Source organism: Stegostoma tigrinum, chromosome 13 (assembly GCF_030684315.1).
Source record: "Stegostoma tigrinum isolate sSteTig4 chromosome 13, sSteTig4.hap1, whole genome shotgun sequence".
Classification (NCBI taxonomy): domain Eukaryota; kingdom Metazoa; phylum Chordata; class Chondrichthyes; order Orectolobiformes; family Stegostomatidae; genus Stegostoma; species Stegostoma tigrinum.
In genome coordinates this window covers 35,958,470-35,973,252 of record NC_081366.1, presented here as the reverse complement: position 1 = coordinate 35,973,252, position 14,783 = coordinate 35,958,470, and positions in this window count along the sequence as shown.

The following is a 14,783-nucleotide window of genomic DNA, read 5'->3' as shown; positions in this document are numbered from 1 at the left end:
ATTTTAGCTGTGTAGATATGTATGAAAAAATCTAGCAACTCCTGGAATAATTATACTACTCAAATAGTGTGCTCAGTTTTGCAGTGAAGAACGGCTGAATTAAACAGAATAATTAATACTTTCCACGGTATAAATGCAAGTTTTTAAAAATAAACTATTAGGCAATAACAGCCTTTTCCAGCAACATTAATAACTTAGAAAGCTGATGACCTTATTGTATTTATTCTTTAGTCTGGTTCATAAATATATGAAATATTAAAAGTCCCCTTGGGGCTCTCACTTAAAAGTGTAGAAAATTACTTATCGTACTTTGAATAGCAATCACCCTGTGAAGCATTATTTCACATAGTGATCTGAAAAGAATGTGGCTGCATGTTGAATCTAGCCACATTTGTCAACATTGTTTGAATTTGAAATTCCAATTTATATCGGATTCAACATAAAGCTTATATCTTTGAGCTTGTATGCTTGTTTTTGGTTGAATGGTTTACAAACTGTAGTTTAAACGGATTTTACCCTTTGCAAAATCTGCTTTTTTTTTCGAAAGCACTTCAGATGAAGTATTGGTGCAGCCTTTGGTTATGATAATGAGCTTAATGTGAAGGAAAATGTTAGGCAAGTTTTCTGCTTGTGTTCATCATTCAGTAGCCACTGCTTGTGGGTGTGCATCTTCTGATATAAGGAAGACATTGTTATTCACTCAAATGAGGAAGAAAAATAATGTAGGCTTGACAGTTCTGTTTGACATCTATCCAGTTTTAGCCAGACATTTTTGGGCAGGTGAGAGGAAAGAAATGAAATTTTGATAGTGAATGTAATAATAGGTGTGCGAGTCCTCCACGTGATTTCCCAGCTTGTGGCCATAATGATTTCCAGGAATAAAGGCTCACAAATGATGGATCTTTCAGCTGAGAGGACATTTAAAATGTCCAACGTGTTAAAAGTATCATTTTAATACTCATTGAATGGGTTTGCTAATTTTACTATTTCCCTGTTAACATTTTAATGGGCCATTGTGCCAGAGATCCACAGTTGTCATTGCCTAGTACCCCTTAGACAGGCATCCATAAAGGGAGGCCTTAAGCTGTAAAATACATGGGGAGAATGTCTCAGCACTTGATAGTATTCTTGGAGGGAATGCTGTTGGCCATGAGAGCCAAAGGTAAATAAACACCATGGCAGATGAGAGGAAGAGGCCAACATCTGAGACAAAGCAATCATATATAAAAGTCATGGATGCAATGCTGTAAGTGGTTCAATTGCCACATAAGAGCAGGAAAGGAAAGACTTCTCACATTTCTCAAATCCTTTACTCTGATATCCCCAGCATTCTCCTGCAAAGCACTCCTGAGACCAACACAACTTGCAGAATTTATCTCTCTCAATGCTCCTCTTACATTCTCATCTGAACAGCCAACACTCCCACTCACCCTCATCTTACTGCCATCTCATACTCAACCCTCACAATTCCCCTCTACAAATGTCAGTCCACTTTTTTTTCACAACATGTAACTCCATTTCACTCATCATTCTTTTCTGTCTTTCAGGAGGAAAGTGCGCAGAATACCAAGGAGAGGCAAAGAATCAGATGTGGCCCTGCAATCATCATCAGACTGCTATGTAGAGAATGGCTTTAGAGATCAGCAAAGTGGCATAGCCTTTGGAGATGGAGAGTTGGGGTCTTCCAGAAATCTGCTGACAGTATTAGATACCATAACTGACACGCAACAATCTCTCATGTTGAGATAGCAAGAACTGCAGATACTGGAGTCAGAGATAACAAAATGTGGAGCTGGAGGAACATAGTAGGCCAGGCAGCTGGCTTTCCTGTTCCTCTGATGCTGCTTGGTCTACTGTGTTCATCCAGCTCCACACTTTGTAATCTCTCATGTTGACGATGTTACCAGTATAGTTTTGAACCCTTTCCTCTTGTCATTTTTAACTTATGTTTTTCATCTTCCACAGGTCCTTCAAGCATAACGCTGGAGCTAGTGTAGGAGAAGGCTGAGGAGTTCTCAGAGTAGGTTGCATACTCTAAGGAAACACCATCTCATGATTCACACATAACCTCCACTATTCTAAATGCATACATCTTAGCAGACTACCAGCAAATGCAGTTTGGGTTGTCACATGGTACACTGTAAATCACATCGAGCAGGATCAGCAGCTGGAAACAGGGATATCAGTGCAGCATCACCATCATGGGTACAGAGATTTTTTCAAGCTTCCTTCAACTCAATACAGATGCTGAACCTCAGGGATCATCAACAAAGAGAATTATTTTAGACAAGCAGTGTAAAGTGTCTGCAATTCTGAAAGCATTTTCAGAGACAGTGGGCAACACAAGGGTCAAGAAGAATCCGAGACCAGTATGTGTGCCATGATGTTTTAGGTCTTTGTGCAGGTTTCTACCTCCATGGAAAAAAAATAGCCTCTGCTTGGAGTATCAGAAATAGTAGCCAAATGAATGTATGCTTTCCTCATCTATTGCCCCACATTTGATCTGACTGTTTAAACAGTTTCGAGGAAAACCATGCCACAGTCATTCATCATCTCTCTCTCTCTCTCACACACACACACCCCTTCGGAAGAATAGTATATAAAGCGAAGATGATGACTGCTGGAAAGCTTTGTATTGGGAGTAGTGGATTGAGAGGGCTAATAAATCCAAACGTTATAAACTGATTTCTGGAATGAGAAATTGGAAAAGAATTCCAAGGCTGTGATGAAATGTAAAAGCCATCAGCAATGCATATGCACCTAGTCTACTTTGAAGAAGGTATTGTTTCAGGAGGCTGCGGATATAAGCATCAGCCTGCTTTGAAAATCTCAGCTCTTGAGCTAACACTGGAGTTTTGTCCTAGAGCTGGTCCTCTGCCCAGATTCCCTCTGTAGGGATATTGCCTACTGCAAGCTTGAGATTTGCATCGAGTTATCCTGTGGAGCGGCAGGTGGCTGAGAAAAAGGCAGCTGCTCCTGCTGGCATTGCTTCTGTTGCTGGTGGTGCTTCTCCTCTCATTCCTCATCAGTAACAGAGGAAGAACTGCTTAAACTGCTCCCATGCTGTTGAGAAGGCTGACAGCAAGGAAGTGCAGAAAGCAAAACACCATTTCAAGGTTGCAGAAATGACTTCTGACATCTTAGAAAATACTTGTGATGTAATGAAAAATACAAGACCTGGGAGCAAAGTTTTTCATTCAGGCAACGACATGATTGAAATATACAGTGAAACTCTGGCATAATATGGACAATATCCCATAAATTTCCATATAATGGAGAAATCTCAGGATCCCCATTGAGGTAAATCTTGCTGCCCCAACCTGAGCCCTATACACCAGCCTGACCTGACACTCATTCTCAGTCCCAACCAAAAACCCTCATCACTGGCTGGACCTGACTTCAACCTCACCCTCAGGCTGATCTGAGTGACAACCCCCTTCGGCCTAAACCTGATTCCTCCCCTTGGTTACAGTTCCCAGTTGGCCTGACCCGACATTGCTCTCAGTCCCGACCTGACCCAACACCCTCTGTGAACCAACATGACTCCCCTCGAACCCTGCACCCCTTAGTAATGGGCCCAACATTCTCAGTTCCAGTCTCATCCAACTCCCCTCTTAAGCCCCAACCAATACAACCCACCATCTCAGCCCCAGCCAAATTCCCACTCAGCCTCAGCTTCCCCACAAGTCCTGACTCTCCCCTGGCCCTGGCTCTGGCTCCACTGCGTCAGCTCTGACACCAACTCACCCTCAGGGTCTCAGCCACCTTGCCCATGACTTCCCTCTTGGCCCTACTCGACTCAACCTGAATCCAACTACGTCCCTGACTCTCCAAATCTACGTTGCCTCTACGAGCTCCCAACCAACTTAAACATTCAGCACCTTGCCTCACATACTTATTCACTTATCTCCTCTCCTTGGTTTTCACAATTCGTTTTTCCAACTTTAGATGGATATTTAAATAACAATGATCTTTCCCAATTATCTACAGAATTTGTAGGGTGATGGACCAAATTCTTTTTATCACAGATTTGTTTGTTACATAATATAATTCAGTGTAATGGCAGCTACTGATATTGCTACCGTGAGAGCAAACAGAGGTTTAAAATAGCATTGCATGTGAAAGAGATTTAGGTACCTTATTAAAGGAGGTATGGTTTCTAAGCAGATTATTTCTGACACCATCCTACCAAACATCTATCCATGGTTTTGCTATGACACAGTTTCACTTCTTGGATTGTGACATTTGTTTTATAACAGATTTCCATTGTAGTTCAAAATTTGAAGGCTTTGCAGATTGTCAATTTCACAGCCTGGAGGACCGCTGTGCCGTCTCACCTTGTTGTCATCAATGGGTTTCAGACAGCCTGGTTGACCTGTACAATGCAGTAAAAGTCAGAATCATGGTTAAATGTGCTATTATATTTAACTCTCGGACTTGCCAGCCCCAAATTTGCCTGGTTCTTGATGTGCCAGTATCTTTGATGCTTTACTTCCCTCACAGGTGCCGACACCTGTTCCCCTCCTTGCAGATTATAATTGCCTACCCCATCCCAAAGCGCCATCATGCGAATAATTTGCTAACTGTCCAGTTGAATGGTTCTTCAGAAACACTTTAATCACTGCATGTTGTACTTCCTTCAATCGTACAGTATATGTAAAGGGGAATGCTAGAATGGTCAAGAGTTAGCTTTGCCTCTTTGGCTGCAAACACCATGATACTATCAACTATTTATGGGGCTGTTGCACAAGTCTCTGGCAGTGATTCTGACACAGATTTCTCAGGTCTAGGTCAGCAGAGAAGCAAATGCCAAGCTGTGCCATCTGCTACCTCACATAAGGCTCACGCATGCTGGCATTGTGTTGACCAGCTGTGGTCTGGGCCTAGCCATATGACTCCGCGCATCCATGTTGCAATGCTGACATACAGGATAGGATTGTACTGTATCAAAAAATGTAGTCTCCATAAAGGTACATCATGCAGCACAACCATATACAGATCATCAAAATGTAGAGCGTCTAGGGTCCCCATTCCACATTTCCTCAATACCATGATCGTGCATTTAATTAATTCAGCTTCACAATGCTTGTCATATACTGTAAATCTCTCCCTTATTTACTCCAAACCCTTTAAATGAGGCACATAAAATTTAAATGTTGAAATTCCTGGAGCTGAAAATCATGTAGCAGATGACAACAGGTTGAAGCTAACATTCAAATAACTTGTCAGTTCTCACTGTAAAAAGTTATAAACTATTAAGATTTATGTGATGGATATATGGATTGTATAAACTAAGGGCAGAAGTAGGCCAGTTGGTTCAAATAAGATCATGATTGGATTTAATTATGAATGCTTATTTGGACCTATCCAATAGTAAGTTGCAACTTGTAAGACAGAACAGAGAAATTCTTTCAAAATGGCATTACTACTGTGCAATATTAAATCTGTGTTTTCTAGATTCTATTGTGCACCAACAGAATTTACTCCTTGCATTAATGAACACAGATGAGAACCGTATCAGTAACACTAAAGGTTTTTAATCTATTTTCTTTGTGTCTTAATCATGTGCAGTTTCCAACCTAAGGCATTCCTCCACTGTTTAAATGGGCTGAATTGTGAAGTGTGTCATTGGTGGGTTTGAAAGTGGTGAACACGTAAAATTCAGTGGATGAGTTTCTGATTGCCTATCTCTTGACGTTGATGTATCTGAAATTTTACAGGGAGCGGGGAAGATATTGTGTGGCCTACTGATGCCCTTAAGTGGAAATTAATGGCCACTTGAGAGCTTCAACCCATTTGTCAGTATTTTACATGAAAAGGGTAGAAAGACAGCATCACGCACGAAGCCCCTAGCTTTAACTGTGTGAACTGGTATTGGCCGGGGGTAGGGAGAACGGTGCCAGTGTCTTTTGCATGTCTCCTCGTGCCAATGATTGGGCCATAAGATACAGCAGTAGAATTAGGCTAATCAGCCCATCAAAGCCTGTTCCACGATTCCATTAAGGCCAATGTGTTCCTCAACCCCATTCCCCTGCCTTCACTTCAATCCTTGATCCCCTTACCAATCAAGAACCTCTGTTTTAAATACACTCAATGACTTGACCTCCACAGCCCTCTTGACAACGTATTCCACTGAGTTGCCACCTTCTGCCTGCAGAAATTCCTCATCTCAATTCTAAGCGGTCGTCCCTTCACACTGAGGCTGTGTCTATGGGTCCTAGTCTCTCCTACTAGTGGAAACATTTTCTCCACGTCCACTTCAGCCAAGCCTCTCAGTATAATGTAAGTTTCAATCAGATTTCACACCCCCCCCCATCCTTGTGAACTTCAACGAGAACAGACCCAAAGTCCTCAACCACTCTTCAAAAAATCAAGCTCTCCATTCTTTGGGATCATTCTTATAAATCTCTTCTGGAACCCCTACAACACCAAGACATCTTTCCTTAGATACAAGGCTGAAAACAGCTCACAATATTCCAAATGTGGTCTGACCACAGCCTTTTACAGCCTCAACAGTACATCTCTGCTCTTGCTTTCTAGTCTTTTTGAAATGAAGGCTAACACTGAGTTTTGCTTTCCTGTCATAGAACATAGAACAATACAGCGCAGAACAGGCCCTTCGGCTCTCGATGTTGCGCCAATCTGTGAACTAATCTAAGCCAATCCCCTGTACTATCCCATCGTCATCCATATGCTTATCCAAGGACTGTTAAAATGCCCCTAATGTTGCTGAGTTAATTGTATTGGCAGGCAGGGCATTCCACACCCTTACCACTCTCTGAGTAAGGAACCTGCATCTGACATCTGTCTTAAATCCATCGCCCCTCAATTTGCAGCTATGCCCCCTCGTCCAAGCCGACATCATCATCCTAGGAAAAAGACTCTCACTGTCCACCCTAACTAATCCTCTGATCACCTTGTATGTCTCTATTAAATCCCCTCTTGGCCTTCTTCTCTGCAATGAGAACAGACCTAAGTCCCTCAGCCTTTCCTCATAAGACCTTCACTTCAGACCAAGCAACATCCTGGTAAATCTCCTCTGCACCTTTTCCAATGCTTCCATATCCTTCCTGTAATGGGGCGACCAGAACTGTACACAATATTCCAAGTGAGGCCGCACTAGCGTTTTGTACAGTTGCAGCATGACATCACGGCTCCGGAACTCAATCCCTCTACAAGGAGTTTGGTCTACAACAAGACAGATTAAATCTGTGACGCATGACTGTGTTTAGTATTCCTCCCATTAAACATGCGATTGCTAAATAAACTCTATCTGAAATGCAAATATCAGAATTTATGAAATGATACAGACTCAGAAGTATAACTGCCAGGAAATCAAAACTTGTTTATTCACAATGGCAACACCCAATATATTTATAAAAAATATTGGCAGGACTGAAATAGCAAGAACTGCAGATGCTGGAGTCAGAGACAACACAGAATGGAGCTGGAGGAACACAGCAGTCTAGGCAGCATCAGAGGAGCAGGAAAGTTGATGCTTCAGATTGGGACTCTTCTTCAGAAATGGGAAAGGGGAAGGGTGCTGGGAAATAAATAGACAGATGCAGGGTGGGGCTGGACCAATCCTCGCCACTCCCTACCTGCACTCACCTATCACCATTCCATCTACCTTACCTAGCCCCACCCCTCCTCTATTTATTCCCCAGCTCCTTTCCCCCTCCTCATTTCTGAAGAAGGGTCCTGACCCAAAACATCAACTTTCCTGCTCCTGTGATGCTGCTTGGCAGGACAGAAGCCCTCTTCAACATTTTAGACATCTATTCCTTCATAAATGCAAAATGTTATAAATAACTATTATTGAGCAAAATACATATCGAAATTAATGGGATATTTAGTTATGCACTGAGATTGTTTTAAAACAATTTCTATAGTCTTCAGAGGCTTAAATGTTGTAAATGTTCTGCTTTTTTTTAGACAATCGTTAGATAATCTTCATTACTTACCACATTCATATTGCGGAGATGTGGCTGCCAAATGTTCAGATTGCTTAAAAAAATGATTTCAAATTTTAAGCTTCACAATTTCCTTCAAGGTATGATTACTTGTAATATGTATGTTTCTACTTAAACTGAGTGAGTTTATTTCTGGATGACATAGGAAATATTCTTGGACTGCTAGTTTATTAGCATTTGTTTATTATTGCTCCACCCACTTTCTGATGAATACCAGGAATAAATTAACTAATCTATGTGGATTTTGATGTAGTCACGGTAAATTGTCAAACAACTATACTGCTCTTACCGAGTGTACCAGCGCAGTCATTTACTACAGGACAGTTTGAACAAACACTGGTGAGTGGGGAGGCAAAGAACTGCAAAGCATCAACTTGTCACACTTCTACTTTTGTTTTAATAGGAATGCCAAATCTGCTGATATATACATCACAGCTTGAAACAAATCGGAAACAAAGTATAAATACCAAACTATTGAGTTAGTTGATTTTCTAACACTTTAAAACCTGAGACATCTGTTTGTAATTGTGAGTGATAGAAAATTTCTGACATGAGAAGAAAATATAACATCAGAGATTTTTGTGACTTATTTGTCTCATAATACTGTCTTTGCGCAATGTCTTCATTCTAGCTAAGTTAATAAGACCCTCTTCAAGCTTAACAACTGATGTAAGGTGTCACCAACAGTGCTATCAAGCAGCACCTACTCAGCAATAACCTGTTCATTGATGCCCAGTTTGTGTTCCATCTGGGCCCTTCAGCTCCTGACCTTATTACAGTTTTGTTTCAAACACGAAAGTGAAATGAGGATGACAGCCCTTGACAACATGGCCGCATTCTACCAAGTATGGAAACCAGGAGCTCTAGCAAAAGGCCTAGCACTGGAATCAATGGGCATCAGTGGGTAAAATCGCTGCTGGTTGCAGTCATGCACAAAGATGGTTGAGGTTGATGGAGGTCTATCATCTCAACTACAGGATATCTCTGCAGGAGTTCCTCAGGGTAGTGTCCTAGGCTCAAACTTCTTCAGCTACTTCATCAATGACCTTCCCTCCTCATAAGGCCTGAAATTGGGATGTTCGCTGATAATTGCAAAATGTTCAGCACCATCCATGATTCCACCAATACTAAAGCAGTTCATGTTCAAATGCAAAAAAATCTGGGCAATATCCAGGTTTGGGCTGACAAGTGGCAAGTAACATGTGTGCCACACTAATGTCAGGCAATAACCATCACCAATAAGAGACAATCTAATTACCGCTGCTTGATATTCAGTGTTGTTACCATCACCAAATCCCCCACTATCAACATCGTTGGGATTACCATTAACCAGAAACTCACTGGATTTGTCACATAAACGAAGCGGCTACAACAGCAGGTCACAGGCTAGGAATACTGTGGAGAATAACAACTTCTAACTCCCCAAAGCCTGTCCATCATCAACAAGGCACAAGTCAAGAGTGCGATGGAAGACTCCTACTTGCCTGGATGGGTGCAGCGCCAACAACATTCAAGAAGCTGCCTGATTGGCACCACATCCAGAAGCATCCACTCCTTCCACTGCCAAGGCTATGTAGCAACAGTATGTACCATCTGCAAGATGCACTGCAGAAATTCACCAAAGATCCTGAGACAGTACCTTTCAAATTTACGACCACTTCCGATTAGAAGGACAAGGGTAGCAAATACATGGGAACACCACCACTTGCAAGTTCTCCTCCAAGACACTCACTGTCCTGATTTAGAAACGTATGACCATTCCTTCACCATTGCTAGGTTGAAATCCTGGAATTCCCTCCTTAAGGGCATTGTGCGTCAATCCACACTATGTGGACTGCAGAGGTTCAAGAAGGCATTCACCACCACCTTCTCAATGGCATTTAGGGATGGGCAGTAAATTGTTGGCCAGTCACCAGTGTCTAAGCCCCCCAATTGAATATAAAAAAAGTCTGTCAGAAACATATCTGTGTTTTTCTCCAATATATTTGCAAAGGTAAGAATTACATACGGTTCAAGGTGAAAGGTTAAACAACTATAGGATACAGTCTTTGTCAATTGTCCGTAGAATTTACCATGGTATCTCTAATTTTAACGTCTATTAATAAAATAATTAAATAAACAAGTTATAGATTTTCACTTCAATTTTATTGTCGTATTACAAAATAAAGAAACATTTGAAAAATGTGTAACAGAGAGGAAGTATTTTAGTAGACTTGATGTACTAATTCTTACAATTGCTACATTTAGTTTACTATTAAATGGATTAAGTAAAGAAAAAAAGTAAACCTTTGAATAAGACACAATGTTTATATGACTTATTAAGTGTAATGCTACAATGCAAACTACTTAGCGGATTCTATATATAGCTGTTTAATCCCACAAATACAGGTCTTGTTGGTTTACAGTTCAATTGCACCATCTAGTGTAGAGAATTTTCATTTTTCTGTAAGTATGAAATATAAATATATGTAGGAGGGATGAGAGAAATAGGAAAGAAATTAAGAAGCAGGATGTTAATTCTTTGGATTAAATCTGGTAAATACAAAAACAAGAAGATACCACATGTCAATGTGTAGCTGGAAGGATAGGGCAAGGAAAAGGCATTTAGATTCCTGGAGCATTGGTTGATATCCAAGGGGAGGGAGAGGCAAGGATATGTTGCAACAAATATTGTCATGGGGAGGTTTGCTAGTGTTATTGGGAGTGTTTAAACGAGCTTGGTGAAGGGATGAGTGTAGTAATTGGAATGATGTCAGCCAGTTGGAATTTATAGAATAGGAATTCCCTGATTGGGATTGTTAATCTGGTCCAATTAGGAAGTCCTGGATGATGGGTATAAGCAAGAGTGTCAGGGGGTGACAAGTGGCAAGTAACATGTGTGCCACACAAATGTCAGGCAATAACCATCACCAATGGTTAGGAGCTGGCTTTGTGCTAGCTGGGTCAGTGACATGTACTATGCATGTAAATAAAGGGTGGCTTAGTGATGGGATATCAGCTTTCATGGAGTTATTTCAATGATGACCTGAATGGGGCGCTGACAATGCTGTGTTGCTGGGAAAGTGCTCAGGATGCCAACAAAGACAAAAATTACCACAAACAGATTTCCCCACGCTGATGGGAATAGCTGGATAAAGCCTGGACATGTCAATTATGCTGGTCCCTTCAGGGGCTCAGTGTTCTTAGCCATTGAGAACACCCACTCAAAGTGGTTGGACATGCATAGAGTTCATTTGTCAAACAGGGGGCAACGAATGAAAAGTAGCAAGAATCTTTTGCAATACACGGTCTACCAGACGTATTTGGGCGGCACGGTGGCTCAGTGGTTAGCACTGCAGCCTCACAGCGCCAGGGACCCGGGTTCGATTCCAGCCTCGGGCGACTGTCTGTGTGGAGTTTGCACATTCTCCCCGTGTCTGCGTGGATTTCCTCCGGGTGCTCCAGTTTCCTCCCATAGTCAAAAGCTGTGCAGGCTAGGTGGATTGGCCATGCTAAATTGCCCATAGCATTCAGGGGTACGTGGGTTATGGGGGAATGGGTCTGGGTGGGATGCTTCAAAGGGCAATGTGGACTTGTTGGGCCAAAGGGCCTGTTTCCACACTGTAGGTCATCTAATCTAATCTAATCTAATTTAATCACAGACAACGGGCCATCATTTATCAACAGGGAGTTTGAGTATTTCCAAAAGTCAAAAGATATTCTTCATGTAAAGCCAGCTCCATACCATCTATTGTCTGGCGGAAAGAGTGATCCAAACTTTGAAGGCCGCATACAATTTACTTCAGGGATGAGGTTTTGTGTCAAAACCAGGGGAATGGCCCTGTATGGGTAAGAGGCATGGTTATGTGAGGTCAGGTCCCATGATGTACAAAGTTCTGGTAGGTGATGTGGCCCTGAACAAGCACGTGGACCAGACGATAGCTACAACCTCACAAACAGGGAAGGAGCAGAATATTCCTATCCCTTCAGAACATCCATCAAGGCTGTTAGAACCCATGAATTCTTTCCCCCACCGCCTAACATTGAAGGAGCCTCTGAGGATGACTTGGACATGGCAGCTGTCGCATTCTTGATGTCGTAACTGTCTAAAGAAGAAGATGAGTTTTGGCTGAGATGCTCCGGGTACAAGAGGTGGGTTACAGTACAGTACATGCCACCAGTATGCAAGGCAGAATTGGAAGAACTGGACCTGGGGTGAAAACATCCCAGGAGAAGCTACAGCAAAAAGAATGGTCCTCCGTCCCAGGACTTAGAGGGAGATGGATGTAGTGATTGGAATGATATCAACCATATAGAATATGAATTTACTAGTTGAAGTTGTTAATCGGGTCCAATCGGGGAGTGCTGGCTCACAGATATAAACAGGAGTGTCAGGGGTTCTGCTCACTCTAGGAACTGGGTTGGTGCCAGTTGGATCAATGTTGTGTACTATGCATGTGTAAATAAAAGGTGACTTGGTCACTTAAAAGGATACCAGCCTTTGTGGAGTTATTTCAATGTGAACTTGAAACTAGATTCAGATGGGACAGATGCAAAGATTGAACTGGAAAGCACAAAGTCACCAAGTATGGAAGGCAGAGGAAACATAGGCTAGAAAATAAACAGAAAAAAGCAGTTATTGAATGATTATTGGAATATATTTTAAAAGCAGGAGATCTAATAAACAAGGCAGATAGGTTGAATGCATAGATGACATTTGGAATATCATTATTACTGAAAGGTTGGTCAAAGAAGGGCAGGCATGGCAATTTTATATTTCTTACAAGATTTTCAGAGGGTATGAAGGGCATTAAAAATTCACCAAAGATCGTCAGACAGCACGTTCCAAACCGAGGGCCATTTCCATCTAGAAGGACAAAGCAGCAGATATATGGGAACATCACCACCTTTGAGTTCCCCTCCAAGCAACTCACCATCCTGATTTGGAAACAAACCACAGTTCCTTTATCATCGCTGGATTTAAATCTTGGAATTCCCTCCCTAAGGGCATTGTGGGTCAATCCACAGCATGTGGACTGCAGAGTTTCAAGAAAACAGCTCACCACCACCTTCTCAAGGGCATCTAGGTTTGGACAATAAATTCTGGCCAGCCTCCAATGTGTAAGCCCCACTAAGGAACTGGCTGAAGCATATGCAGCATGTTGCCACATAAACTGCAACAAATGCAGCAAGTGTGTCATTTACATAGCACAATGTCATAAAGCAACATGTCCACTTCCTTACATAAATAAAACAATGAGCTTCGGATGCTGGAGGTTTCAAACAAAAACAGAAATCACTGGAGAAACTCAGCAGATCTGGTGGTAAGAAAGCAGAGTTAACATTTCAAGTCTGATGGCTCTTCATCGGAACACCAATTTCTAGCTTTATTTCCACTTTCTTGACTGGTCAGTGCTCCCTACCATGGCACACTACCTGCCCTTCCCTCTGCACTCAAAAGCAATGCTGGCCAGAGAGGCTGGCAGTAATGCTGAGACAGTACGCTTTCTAACAAGGCGTACTTTATGTAGATACATGTATGGCTGCAGGCAAAGCAATGTGGCGCAAAAATGCATGTCATAAGGGTCCTGCACTCAAAGCCAAGTCCTTGAGTGGTATGACAGTTAGACCGAGAACTGGCAAAATGACATTTTAAGGCTATTGAGTTGGCAAGGCCCACTTGCCTGAATGAGCGGTAGAAGAGAAGGATATCCATGACGCATGCAGGAACACTGTTGTGAAGATAGGGTTTTCAGGACCACTAGTGAAGCAAGTGACTAGCTGTTGTCATCAGGAAACCACACTGAATTTCATGTCAACAATTGTTGCTGTCCAGTTTCTCAGAGGTTAGGAGAACAGGGATTTGCATCAAAACAAATCGAGATTAGCTATTAATGAGGTGCGAATGCATGGAAAATAAGGTAATCATCGCACATTAGTTTGATTCAGAACTCTGATTTTCCCATTTTCATTGCATATTCCCAACTTTCTTGCCATTGTCCATGCTGCTCAAGCAAGCAATATGTTCTGCCCTATGTCTTTTTCATATTTATCATAAGGCCAAAGCATCTGGAGACTTCAGTAAAGCAATCAACCAGCTGTTGGATGCCCTTTGGAGTGTGTGCAGAAAGCACAATCAATAGCAAACAGAAGTTCACTTAGTAAAGGTTTTGTGCCCTTTGCTTCAAAATGTAAAGGCTTATGGTTGTACAATTTTCATTGGTCCGAACTGGATGTGTATCTCTATGTTAAGATCTTTAAGTATATACAAAGACATAACTGAAAAATAGATGGCAAACATAATGCCACCATTGTTCAGAATTGCTTGGTGTCTTTGATGGCAGGAAAGTGATCTCAAGGTACCATTCTGCATCACACTGGCCTTCATGCCTTCAAGAAATTAACACATCACCCTGATGAAAATTTCAAGTGAGCCATAATTGTAAGACCTTCACAGTTTACTGTGCTAAAAACTTTTGTCAGGACAATGAACACTATGTAGAGATTATTGTTCAGTTCAAGGGACTTCTCTAGAAGTTGACGTGCCAAAAAAATCACGTTGGCTGTAACTCATCCAGGATGAAAACTATGCTATGATTCTGAGTACACTGAGCCTGTATGATGAGCTACAACCCTGGCAAGAACTTTTTCCCAAGATGGACAGAAGTGAAATCCTGTAATGGTTGTCAACGATGGACTTGCTTCTCTATTATTCCTGGACATCTTTCAAAACTTTCTGATATAATGCAATATCCCCACTGAATCATGGAATCTCTTGCCCAAGAATGTCCATTTGGAGAAGAGGCACCTGTGGGACAGGCAACCATTTTG